Source organism: Lepisosteus oculatus, chromosome 3 (genome assembly GCF_040954835.1).
Source record: "Lepisosteus oculatus isolate fLepOcu1 chromosome 3, fLepOcu1.hap2, whole genome shotgun sequence".
Classification (NCBI taxonomy): domain Eukaryota; kingdom Metazoa; phylum Chordata; class Actinopteri; order Semionotiformes; family Lepisosteidae; genus Lepisosteus; species Lepisosteus oculatus.
In genome coordinates, this window is record NC_090698.1 from 11655358 (window position 1) to 11667411 (window position 12054).

Below are 12054 nucleotides of genomic sequence, written 5' to 3' on the forward strand. Positions count from 1 at the left end.
CCAGGACATTTCTCAAAAAGAGTAGGGGTGTAACCCCAGTGTCATGGCCACATTTCCCATTGGCCCTTATTAATCATGGTCTCCTAATAATCCCGATCTATGAACTAGCTTCATCACTCTGTTCTACTCCCCACTGAGAGCTGATGTGTGGTGAGCGTTCTGGTGCACTATGGCTTCCGTCGCATCATCTAGGTGGGTGCTGCTCACTGGTGGTGGTGGACGGGAAGCCCCATTACCTTTAAAGCGCTTTGAGTGGAGTGTCCAGAAAAAAGCGCTACATAAGTATAAGCAATTATTATTATTATAATGAATCTGTTCACTGGCTGCAGTACATGTCAGTGCTTCATCAGACTTGCCCAAGGTCAGATGTTTTTGGAGGGGAAACCTGTGACGCAGTGGTTGGCATTGCTGCCTCACAGCACTAGAGAGATCTGGATTCAATCTCGGGGTGCTGTCTGTATGGAGTTTGTATGTTCTTCCTTGTGTTCACATGGATTTTGTCCAGGTGCTGCGGTTTCCCCCCACAGACCTAAAACATACTTGCAGCTTAATTGTGTGCGTTTCTGTGTGTGCCTATGGTGTCCAGGGCGTACCAAGCCTGGCACCAGGGAACTTACAGAGAGAGGTTCCACATCCCCTGTGACCCTGTAATACAAGGGCCAATTTTCCCAGAAGCCAATTAACCTAACAGTGCGTTCTTGATCTGTGGGAGAAAACCCACACGGACACAGGGAGAACATATAAACTCCACATACCCAGGGCCCAAGGGTTGCAAGGCAGCAATGCTAACCAAGTGACTAACTACTGGAAAATCAGACTTCCAGGGGAGATTTCAGATTCACATAATAATTCTTATCCAAACTGCACATGGGGATCAGAAAAGACACCAGAGAGGAGGTCCTCAAAATATGGCTTCCTAGCAGCTTCCTGTGGTATTTTCCACAGGCTTCTGGAATAAGTTGTCGGGAAAACATAACACTTTGTTTAAAGAAATCTGTTCGACCTTGAGGTGAAAAAAAAAATGCTTAAATCAAATAAATGCTTGTGGTGTGTGCGACTACTCAAATAGTCTAAAGACTGAAAAATGCCCTATATTTTATTTTCTTTGACAGGTTGTTGAGGAAAGCTGGAAGCACATTTTTATTTACTTAGATTTCAAATCAACCCCCATTATTTATTCTTGTCTGTTAACATCTCAGAAATCAGATACCTTTATAAGATCAAAACACAAAAGCAGTATTGTACAGTCCCTGCTGCACCGTCTTCACTTAAACAACCTACTATATAAAATCCACCTGCATAACTAAGGATCTCTAAAAGTAAATATATCTTTAAATTCACTTTAGATTCACATACTGACTTCCAGAAATCCTGATTGATATTTAAAACATATATTCTCTTTGACATTGTACTAATGACCCTTTTAAAATGCGTGGGCATAGTTAGATCAGACAATGAATAAACAGACACCGATATAAAAAGTTAATGGCTGGATGAACAGATGCCCATACAGAGTTAACTCTTGACAGAGCAGCCAAATTCACACTGCATGTGAAATAATCAGCTGAGCAAATAGTAAAAGGAGCACAACTCTTTAGGAAATGAAATGGCACATATTTTCAATATTTCCATTTCCAAGCTAAGCCTAAAGTAGTTCCTGGTGTTTGAATTTGTCAAAAATTATCTCTGTTTTAAATGTGTAGTGAATTCTGTCATTCAGTGTGTGTCTGTCCTGTGATGGACTGATGTCCCATCCATTGCTTGATGGGATAGCCTCTGGCTGCCCCACGACTCTGAATTGGAAAAGCAGTTAGAAAATGGATGGATTAAATTTCTGTAAAAAAATTCCATAGTCCATCATAGGGCACATGTCATATTTACCTCTGAGGAAGACAAAAGAGATGCATTTCGCTTCACATCTCCTATCAGTGAAGTGTGGGAGTTTCTGAGAGGAGAACACCACCATATACCTCCCAGATCCTTCCATTTTCTAACTGCTTTACACAGTTCAGGGTCACGGGGGAGCTGGAGCCCATACCAGCAAGTAATGGGTGCAAGAAAGGATACATCCTGGACAGGACACTAGTCCATCACAGGGCACACCAGGACCAACCTTCCCAGAAGCCAATCAGACTGTGGGAGGAAACTGGAGCACCTGGAGGAAGCCCACACAAACATAGGGAGAACTTACAAACTCCATGCAGAAAGCACCACAGGAACTGAACCCAGAGCCAATGTTAACCTTTGCGCCACGAGCCACCCCCTTAGTGAACAAATGCTTTGCATTGTGTGTTTGTGTCTGGAGAGTGCAGATTGCAGAGTTTTTATCTCCTTAATCGCAGCATACTCATGGCCGTTGCCCCCAAAACATATGGATGATTATCTTACACTGTGTGGGAAAATCACTAACTGAGCAGAGAAGCATGTAAACAAGGACGAGATAAAGCAAACACAGCAGCCAGTTTAGATGTAGTCAAAGAGTGCGTTAATTACAAAGGCCTCCCATTGGCTATATGAACCCAGGACCTGGATCATCCTCTCCTGCAGAGGTTATTTAAGGAGAGACACAGTGTACAACATTTGAAACAGCTTGTCAGTTCCTCTGAGGTCAAGACATCCTTGGACACACAAGCCACTATGGCCAAGCTGGTGTGTCTGATGTTGGCCATTCTTATTCTAGTAGCAATCTGCAGTGAGCACACAGGTAAGGCAAGACTTTGACTTCTACAACACTGGGAGCATTGTGGGTGATTTCAGATGCATAAAGACGTAAAGAATAGTCTGAGAGATATTCAGTACAGTTCAAATCCAAATACCTTTTATTCATTTCCAAAGGGGTCAGTTTAGCAGGAAGCAGCATGGCACACAACTTTTATTAAAAAAAACAAACAAACAGCATGCAGATAATAAATTTATTATGAAAGTAACAGTGTGCATTCTTAGGACTCTGTCCTATACTACTACTTAAATAATAATTGGATTATTAGATATTTAAGAAAGCAGTAAAGTACATTTGAAGAGGGGGCTCTATCCAATAGAGATAGTGATACTGATAAAACTTTTTTTACATTCATTTGTTGCAAGTCTAATGGCTTCTGGAACAAAACTAGAGTTTCTTCTATTTGTCTTGCACTGTGGACAGCGAAAGCAGGTTCCTGAAAGCACAAATTCAAAAGAACAATGAAGGATAAGGTGATGGGTCACAAAAGATGCCACAAGCCTTTCCTCAGGATGTGCTGGACATAAATCTGGGCTCACCAGTGATTTTAGAGCTCACAACTGTTTTAAGGTGGTTTTTGTCTTTTTGACTGAGTGACATAGCACATCTGGGCTCACTGCAGGGGGGAATTCAGGCTTCTTCCCTTTCTAGGGACTAAAAAAAAAAAACACTGACGTTTACTTGTATATCACCTAGCTGCACTTTGCCCCATATTGCATAGTGCTGTGCATTTTCGGGAGGGTTCCGATTTAGAGGCATTCAGTCGTAACACTAAAGATGGCTGCTTCAGCAACTCAGCCAAGCACAGACACCAGATATTTGAACATGCAGCTCCTCTCCTACTGAGCATCATCAGTAGGGCCGGACTAAACTGGCTGATGATGGTCTAAGCTCTGCTCATGCCCCCTATCAGTGGGTGAGTTTGACTTTATGGAGCACAATGCTTTGAACAAGGCATCACATCATTGTTAGTTACTGTAGTTTTACAGGGGAAAACAATTCGAGATTCCAAATCTCACAAAATTTCTGTCTTACTCAACCATTTACACTCTCTGTGTTCTTCTATAAAAGCTGTGAGGGTTTTTACATGGAGAACTGAGTCATTTCTTACATTTTCCCTTTTCCTAGTCTATTCTAAAGGAAGGCATCTCAAGAACAAGTGTGGCTGCTTTGGTGAGTGTCCACCCCATTCACTCAAGAGGAGGAGCTTCTTTACACAAAAGGTGGTGAGAGTGTGGAGCAAGCTGTCCAGCCATGTTATGAAGCCAAAACTCTGGTACCTTTCAAAAAGAAGCTGGATGAGATTATTGGCTGAAATAGCTACTAACTACCAAATAGTGTAGATTGGCAGAATGGCCGCCTGTCCCTTTTAACCCTTCATATGGTTTTATAAGAGATTCAAGATCTGAACTCTTTTCTCATGCCTTGTTTCCAGGTATGCACTTTTAAAAAATGTGCCTTTTGTGTTCTTTTCTGACAGTTACAGCAGTTAACAGTGTGGTCTGCCCGAGCAGATTCCTTCCACAGACCGAACAAGAGCTGCGACAGGTTTTACGCTGCCTTTGCTCAAAACATAAGCATGGTACGTGATAGCGTCACCTTCTGTCACCCAAGCCAACAGTCAAAGGAAATGCCTGCCAAAAGTATGGCTGTTTAAACATCAGACATTATCAGAAAAAAATGTCACATGAAACACAGCCTTGTGGGGAGTGAAAATAAATCATTATTGCCTATTTGATAGCCTGCAACAAATTTTGCAGATGCTTATTGCATTTGCTTTAGCATCTGGAAAATATGGCCTTTTAACATTTTTTTTATTTAGTTCAGGCGGGTAGCTGCGTCAGCATGCGTAGGCTGTAAAGGAACAAGTAATAAGTTTATCCCATGCTGAAAAGAGAAGAGAGAAAACCCAACGTTTCAGCCATGGAGTCTTCTCTATTCAGCATGGAATAAACCTATTACTTATTTTTTTATTTATGCTTACTTAATCTGCATGTACATTTTCAGTTTTTTACACACTAACAGACTTGCAAAGGAAGGTTAAGACATAACTCCTGACCCACAAAGAGTCACATCAATAAAGCTTCATTGTGTTCCTTCCTGTGACATGTGAATGATCTATTTGAACAGCGACGTCAACTCTGATTTCTAATTGTCTTCTGCACAGTCTTATTATTAATTTAGTCTGAATATTGTACACGAATGTGCATCCACAAAAGGCAGCACTGTAGGTGTTGGTGCTAAATTAAATACAGGGACTTGTCAATCTTCACAGTGCTTACTCCTTGTCCCGAACAGGTGTAATTTGTCCCAGAGTAAATTCTCCTCTTTTGTCCTCTGTTCAAACACAGATCGCAAGGTGTTGCAGAATGAAGTACTGCAGAAGACATGCAAGAGAAAACCCATACCCCTATCTATTCCCTTGACCTGAGAAGAAGCAAGGAGTTCATCCCAGACAGTGTTTTGAAAGCCCAGAAGAACCTATGATAGATGCTTGTGCTTCAAATTTAAAAGGGATATACCTAGTGACGTTTTCCACTTTCAGCACTGTCATGCGAAACATTTGTACATAACATTAAACTTCTCATAGTACAGGCAAAGCAAAGCAGCATAAGTGCAATAACATTTAATCTTTCAAACCAAAGGCTTCAGTTAGGACAGTTTTTCAGTCTTAGTATTTAAGATTAAGATTGATGTGTTGAGTTCTTAATATTCTTAATATTTATTTATTAAGAACCCAACACTTCTGATTTCCCTCTGCCTTGCTTTACAACAGAGGTCTCCAACCCAATACTGAATCACCAATTTTGAAAGACTCGAACAATTTAATTGTACCTAAAGAAGCTGTTGAGTTTCTAAACTGCTTAATATAGTAATCTCTACTTTAATTTAGAGATCAGACTGAAAGATGACATTGTCACAGCTCTATAGATCTTATATGCTTCAAGCCCAATGCTATGCCAGCTAAGATTCCTTGAGTTTAAAAAGCCTAAACAGATTTTTGCTCTTGGCTTTCCTTTAATTGTACTGTATTTTTTAACTGCTCAATAACCTGCAAATGGTGACTCGAATGGCCACAGGATTAGCACAGTCTTTAGATAACGAGTTATACGCCTATGCCTAGATATGTTATATTTGAAGTTATAGGCAAGTGTAGAACGTATCAAGAGGAACACTACAATTATTTTTAATTTTAAAGATCTTTCATGTTTTCTGAGATGTTATCATTTAATCATATATTGTTTTACTTGTGCTATAGGTACATGTTAAAATAAAGCTCTTTACTCTGAGTAGCTGCTTGAATTTCTGCAGCATTTCCTATTTCCTCGTTACAGAGCCAAACTTGAGCGAAGGAACCCTGGCTTTTTGGCTTTAAACATATTCGCCTACATTAGGTGTGTTGTGCACACTGCTTTTTATCATGAGCAGGCGTCTCCAGTGGCTATGCAGATGTTATATCTCAAATGGTGAATGGTGCCCTGTGTGTAGCCCCTGTGGACTCAAAATCCTAATGTAATCCTGGAATAACTTGTGTGACAACTCCATCTCACAAAGGTGAGGTTTTTTTGTATGGCTTTTTGCAAACAGCTTATCGTAACAAAGAATGAAACTTGATTTCTGTGCAATGTCTATTAGGATGTAAATAAAATTGCTGGTCCCAGGAATCTGTTGTGCTTACCAGTATTATTTTCATCACAATCCTGAGATACAAAATAAATAATGTTCTTCATCTGTTTAATGAGATGTTACTGTAAAATAAGCCTTCTTACTAGTTTTTTTCCATACCGCAGGCAAGCACATAATAGTTCTTGAAAAACACATGTATATTCTGTACAAGTACCCTGCTGATATCAACAATGGCAAATGTTCTGTTGTTCCATTTAAATATGAGCAAGATCACATGAATACACAAAGCGAGACAGTCTGAAACTGCTAATTCTGTTTGAAATCGACAGTGAGGGGTTGTTTCAGCTTAGACCTGATTAAGGGATAGGATTAGGAGGCGAGATGGAGTTGTGTGAGCAGACATGTGGATGCATCAGATCACAGGAATCTACAACAGTCTTAAAACAAATGAAACAATAAGGCCTGTCCCTCAGTGGAACAGCATCCAGTTTGATAGCTTCTGATAAAAACATTTTGGAATGAATCAATTTTAACATAAAATCAACAATAATAATCTTCTCTGCCCTATGCATAGACACCTGTGTGACAACCCCCTAAAGTTCAGTTTTGTCATTGTTAGACAATGTATTTCATGTGCAAGGACTCTCCAGTATCCTCTGGATAAATGTCTTTTCACAGCAGTGAAACCAGTATTTAAAAAAGAAACACATAAATGAGACAGCACTGACCACAAGAATGTGAAAATATACAACACTACCCGTTGTTTTCATCAAGTTTTAGCAACAAAATCAAAATGCAGCACAAAAACTATACCTCGTAAGAAATAAGACCACCTCTACTTCAAGACGGTGTAATAATAATAATTAAACAGAAATTTACCAGCAAGGTAAATATTATCGATATTATTATATATAGTCGATATTATCTAGAATATACCCTGAAGAAAGTCAATATCCCACACTCCCAACTCTGTCAGGCTGGATTTCATCATTATAATAATCTAAATAATAAGACCAAAACAGGTCTTAAATAACTTTCTTTTCCCTTTAAGAAATGATCCTATGATGTGAAATAAAAGTTCGATCAAACATTGATCAAGTCCTGGGTAACGTATACATGAACCAGCATCCTACTTAAACTCTTATCTGAAAATCACAGAATCACAGCGGAATGCAAACATGAAACCAGCAAGGCATAAAGAAGAAATGTAATAACTTGTTTCGACTTGGCCAACAGGCTTTCCTAATCCTATATAAATCCTGCTTACCAGCAAAATTTCAGAACCTCCAGTTTCTTCACCAGAAGAGGTTATGTAATTGAGACTTTGAGTTTAGTGTCAAAGAGATTATTACTACATTTGAATTCAAGACAGAGCACAAAAACCATTATGGCCAAGCTGGTGTGTCTGATGCTGGTGATTCTTGTTTTGGCAGCAATCTGCAGCAACTATATGGGTAAGACAACTACAAAACTTGTTAAGTTGCAACAGGTAATGTCAAGAGACCTAAATTTCCTTTGTTGCTTTAAAGGCTTATTTTACTTAAATTAAAACAGACCTCTTTTTTTTTTGCATGTGCTCATTTGCTGCTCCAAGCTGTGTTAAAATCCTTAACTGATAGAAAAGGAAAAATGACTAATTGATGACAACTAAGATCAACAAGAGTAGCAGCAGTTCTTTCAACCTTATTCTGAAATCCACAGGGATTGCGTGCCAGTAAGCTATGATAAGTGATATAGTACAGTATATGCTCTTGCATTTTAGTTTTGTTTAAAATCTGAGTAGCAGAGCTTTTAACCTGCTGCAACTAGTGAAGAACACATTTGGATGAACCAGCCAGCACTGTGTAACAGGAATGAGCTCGGAATAAACAAAACGGAGGCTTTAACACATTTAGGGAGTTTAATCAATTAACGTAATTCTGGTCTGGTCAGATTTCAGATGTAAAAGGTTTTGTTGCCTCATTTCTGTAACATCTAAGAGTGAAGAGTCAGACAATGTTTGATTAATGGCATGTTTATTGCTTTAAGTATATCTGTAAAATCTTTATAAATATCTCTATATAACCAGCCAAATTATTCAAAATTGTTGTTCATATGAATTCTGTACTTTACAATAACATTTTGTTAAGGCTTTATTGTGTTTCACCTAAATGCAATTTTGTGGTTGACAATATGTATGCATGTTCTGCAGAATAATGATTAAAACTGTATCATCCTAGAATTAAGGAAATTCTAGATACAAGGTAGTTTGTGGAAACAGTTAAGTGCTGGTGCGTTGGAACTACTATAGTTTACTGGTTTATCATAATAGAAGATACTAAATCACTCAATTAATATATTTTGTCAAGTGAAACCACAGTATATGCCACATGTTAAAACATAATCCTTCCCCCCCAAGAACTGCATTTTGAGAATCACTACTTAGTTATTGTGAGCCAGTTTATATTTTGCAAAAACAACCAAGCGCACAGCAGCACTTTTATTGCTACCCAGTGTCTTTCATAACCAAATATTTCAAGGCACTATACCAAAAAGAAAAAGAAATGACATGGACAATCCCTCTTTGATAATTAATCATTTACAAATGACTAATAAAGTAATGTAATGGTTACATTATGTTTTCAAACTGCAGACTCTGGATTGTGAGAAGTTCAGTACCCAGTTCTGTTTCCCTGTACAGAGCTATATTTCCTTGTTATTGGTTTCAAAATGGCTTCAGGGCCAGTGATGAGCCTAAATCTCAAACAGACCGGAATTAGTCAAATCCATTCTGATTCCAAAGTTAATTTATTTGTAGTCATCTATGGAGCAGCACAAGGTCAATTGGATAAATAGAAACATTCCTCCTCTTGCACTCTGGCAGTGTACAATAGACTCAAGCAATGATTTCCATTTATGAAAGACAGTAAGGAGATACAGAACTGGTTACTTACTAACACAGGTAATGATAACAAACCCAGTAAATTCAGTAATACTTGGGACAATTAATTGCTGAAATAAAATATCTTTTGTTGATGTAATGCATGTCATGGCATGTACTGTATATGTATTCGTTATGTTTATATATTCTGGAGTAATTACATGACTAGAGTATGTAATCATGCCATAGGTTTTGTTGACCTGTTTTTGTCATTGACCAAAAATGAACTCTGGGAAAGGTCAGATTTACTCAGCTGACCTTTCACAGACTCTTCCCATTGGTTTCTTGGAAGAGTTCTGTAGGATTTGGTGTAGAATTAAAATACCAATTTATGTCTTTCTTTTCTCCATGTCAGTTGACTCTCAGAGACGACCATATCTGTTAAAAAATGACTGCGGTTGCAAAGGTGAGTCTTTATTTTACCTAAATGGAATTTAGAATCAATAGTTCAAGAACAAAGGATATTTACTCTTAAAATATACCTTCCTGCTTAGGTCTAAACATTTTATTTACTATTTTCAGTTTTCCTTAAAGTTATGTATATCTTTATATACACTTTGTTCTGATACACCTTGGTTGGTCTTTTCCCATAGTGATGAACAATAAGAAGGTGAGCTGTCAAAGAATTCCAAAATCAAACGAGGAGAAGCTTCAAATGATCAAGTGCCTCTGCAAAAAGCATCATCCAGGTGAGTCCAAAAGACAGCAGTAGGACAGGAGTTGGTACTGCACTGATGTAAAACAGTGAGAGGGCTGCCACAAAATTACTTTAAGTTCAGTGTGAGAGGTAACAGAATACATGGTTTAAGAAAAAACTACATTGTCTGGATTTTGAAAATGTTCCATTCTTTGCATTTAATATCTTAGAATATGATTATAAAGCCCTGGAGAATGCTCTTACTCTACCACTAAAAAATGATAACCCTTGTTAATATCCATGCATTCATTTTTTAACTGCTTATTCTAATTCAGGATCCCGATGGGTGCTGGAGCCCATCCCAGCAAGCAATGGGCACAAAGTAGGATAGACCCTAAATGGGACACCAGTCCATTGGGGGGCACACACAGAGACGCTCACACACTCATAACAGAGCCTATTTTCCCCAAAACAAATTAACCTTCAGTACAAGCATGTTGGACCGTGGGATGAAGCCCACGCCAATATGAAGGAGAACATTCTAGTAGGTTAATTGGCCCTGCTGTGAGTGTGTGTCTGTGTGTCTGCCCTGCAATGGACTGGTGTCCTGTCCACGATGTATCCTGCCCTGCGCCTGTTGCTTGCTGGGATAGGCTCTGGCTCCCCCGTGACTCCGAACTGGATAAAGTGGTTAGAAAACGAATGGATGGATGATGTGATATGTGGACTGAACAGGTTATGTTTTGTCCTGAATATGTGAGATTGGCCTTTACAGAATGAAATCTCATGTTTTGTCCTCTGACTCTCTCGTTGCACAGTCCTCAACAAGAAGCTGAGCACTGACTTTCAAAATGCATGCAAGAAACTGCAAGATCATTTCTTCAACTCACTTCTCCCCCTACCCCTGTCCTGAGAAGATTCCCCCCTGGACGGCATTTACAGTAGAAATACAACACCAGCTAATGCACTATAAAGGGCTGCTCCTCGAGATTATTACACTTTGGGCACTGCGATGGGAAACAGCTTCACATACAATCTGCAGTCCATTAGAGTTGAAAAATGACATTTTTGTACTAGTGCAACATTTAATCTTGTGCATAATTCAAACCAAATGCTGTAGTTGAGGATAGTTTACATTGAGATTATTATTCAAGAGCACAAAACATAAATTTTTCCTCTGCTTTGCTTTACAATTTGTTTGTAATTGCTAAATGACTTTGGTGTTGACTGGGCCTCCTGTAATTACCAGTGGAAAAGCAATATATCTTTTATAATGAATAACTCGTTAAACCATGCAACTACATACTGTAGAGTTAATACAAAGGGAAGAAACTACGTATTCAAACATTGATCACTATTAGGTTCTTGAGGGAGCACAAACAGTTGTATATTAGTAAATAAATCCAATGTTGAGTTAGACACATTATTGGTCTTTATGTTACATTTCATTTCTTTTTTATGTGGTTTCTGGTTTTAATGTGAAAATCGATGTGCAATTTCATATTTCCCTATTGTAGAGCCAGACTAAAGTGAACAAACCCTCACGTCCTCCTCAGGTTGAAGTTAGCTTGCTTGGGTGTGTACATGTGTCTAATTCCTACAGAGTTTCACTAGAATAATCAGGAGAGAGTAACCCTCAGCCTCAGGAAGCCACCACACATACTGTAATATTGTATTTTCTGTATAATACACAGGTTATGTGTTGACAAGTTGTGATATTATGAGACAATAAAATATTACTCTATGTAATGTAGAATTTGCAATGAAAATGGAAAGTCTAAAACAATGTTGTATTCATGCTCAAAAAACAAATAAAGAATTCACTATACACCTGAAGAAGGCTCCACAGCTGAAACGTTGTGTTTCCTTTCTTCTCTTTTCAGCATGGAATAAACCTTTTCTTGTTCCTTTGAAGAATACACTATGTTTAACTTTATAAATTAATGTATTTTGCATGACTATTGTGCTTGTAGTAAGATTACTGAAGATTTAGTTTGTGCAAGTATGAATCCACATGTTCTGTTATTGGATGTAAAAAAGTTTTTTATGTTCTATTACAGGATAGGATAATAATAATAAAAATCCTTTATAAAGCTCTTCCAAAGCCTAGGACACTTGTGTGTAACAATAACACACTAAGAATCTGCCTTT

General features: G+C 38.4%; 2 long non-coding RNA genes across 2 annotated transcripts; both read left to right on the plus strand.

The window, feature by feature from the left end:
* Window positions 1-2545: 2545 nt before the first annotated feature.
* Window positions 2546-6384, plus strand: LOC107076558 (uncharacterized). Its single transcript, XR_001477775.2, has 4 exons — window positions 2546-2704; window positions 3848-3892; window positions 4200-4301; window positions 5071-6384. It is a non-coding gene; the product is annotated as an uncharacterized lncRNA (long non-coding RNA).
* Window positions 6385-7617: 1233 nt separating this feature from the next.
* Window positions 7618-11742, plus strand: LOC138236749 (uncharacterized). The gene is made up of 4 exons (XR_011188820.1): window positions 7618-7800; window positions 9622-9672; window positions 9860-9955; window positions 10722-11742. It is a non-coding gene; the product is annotated as an uncharacterized lncRNA (long non-coding RNA).
* The last annotated feature ends 312 nt before the right edge of the window (window positions 11743-12054 follow it).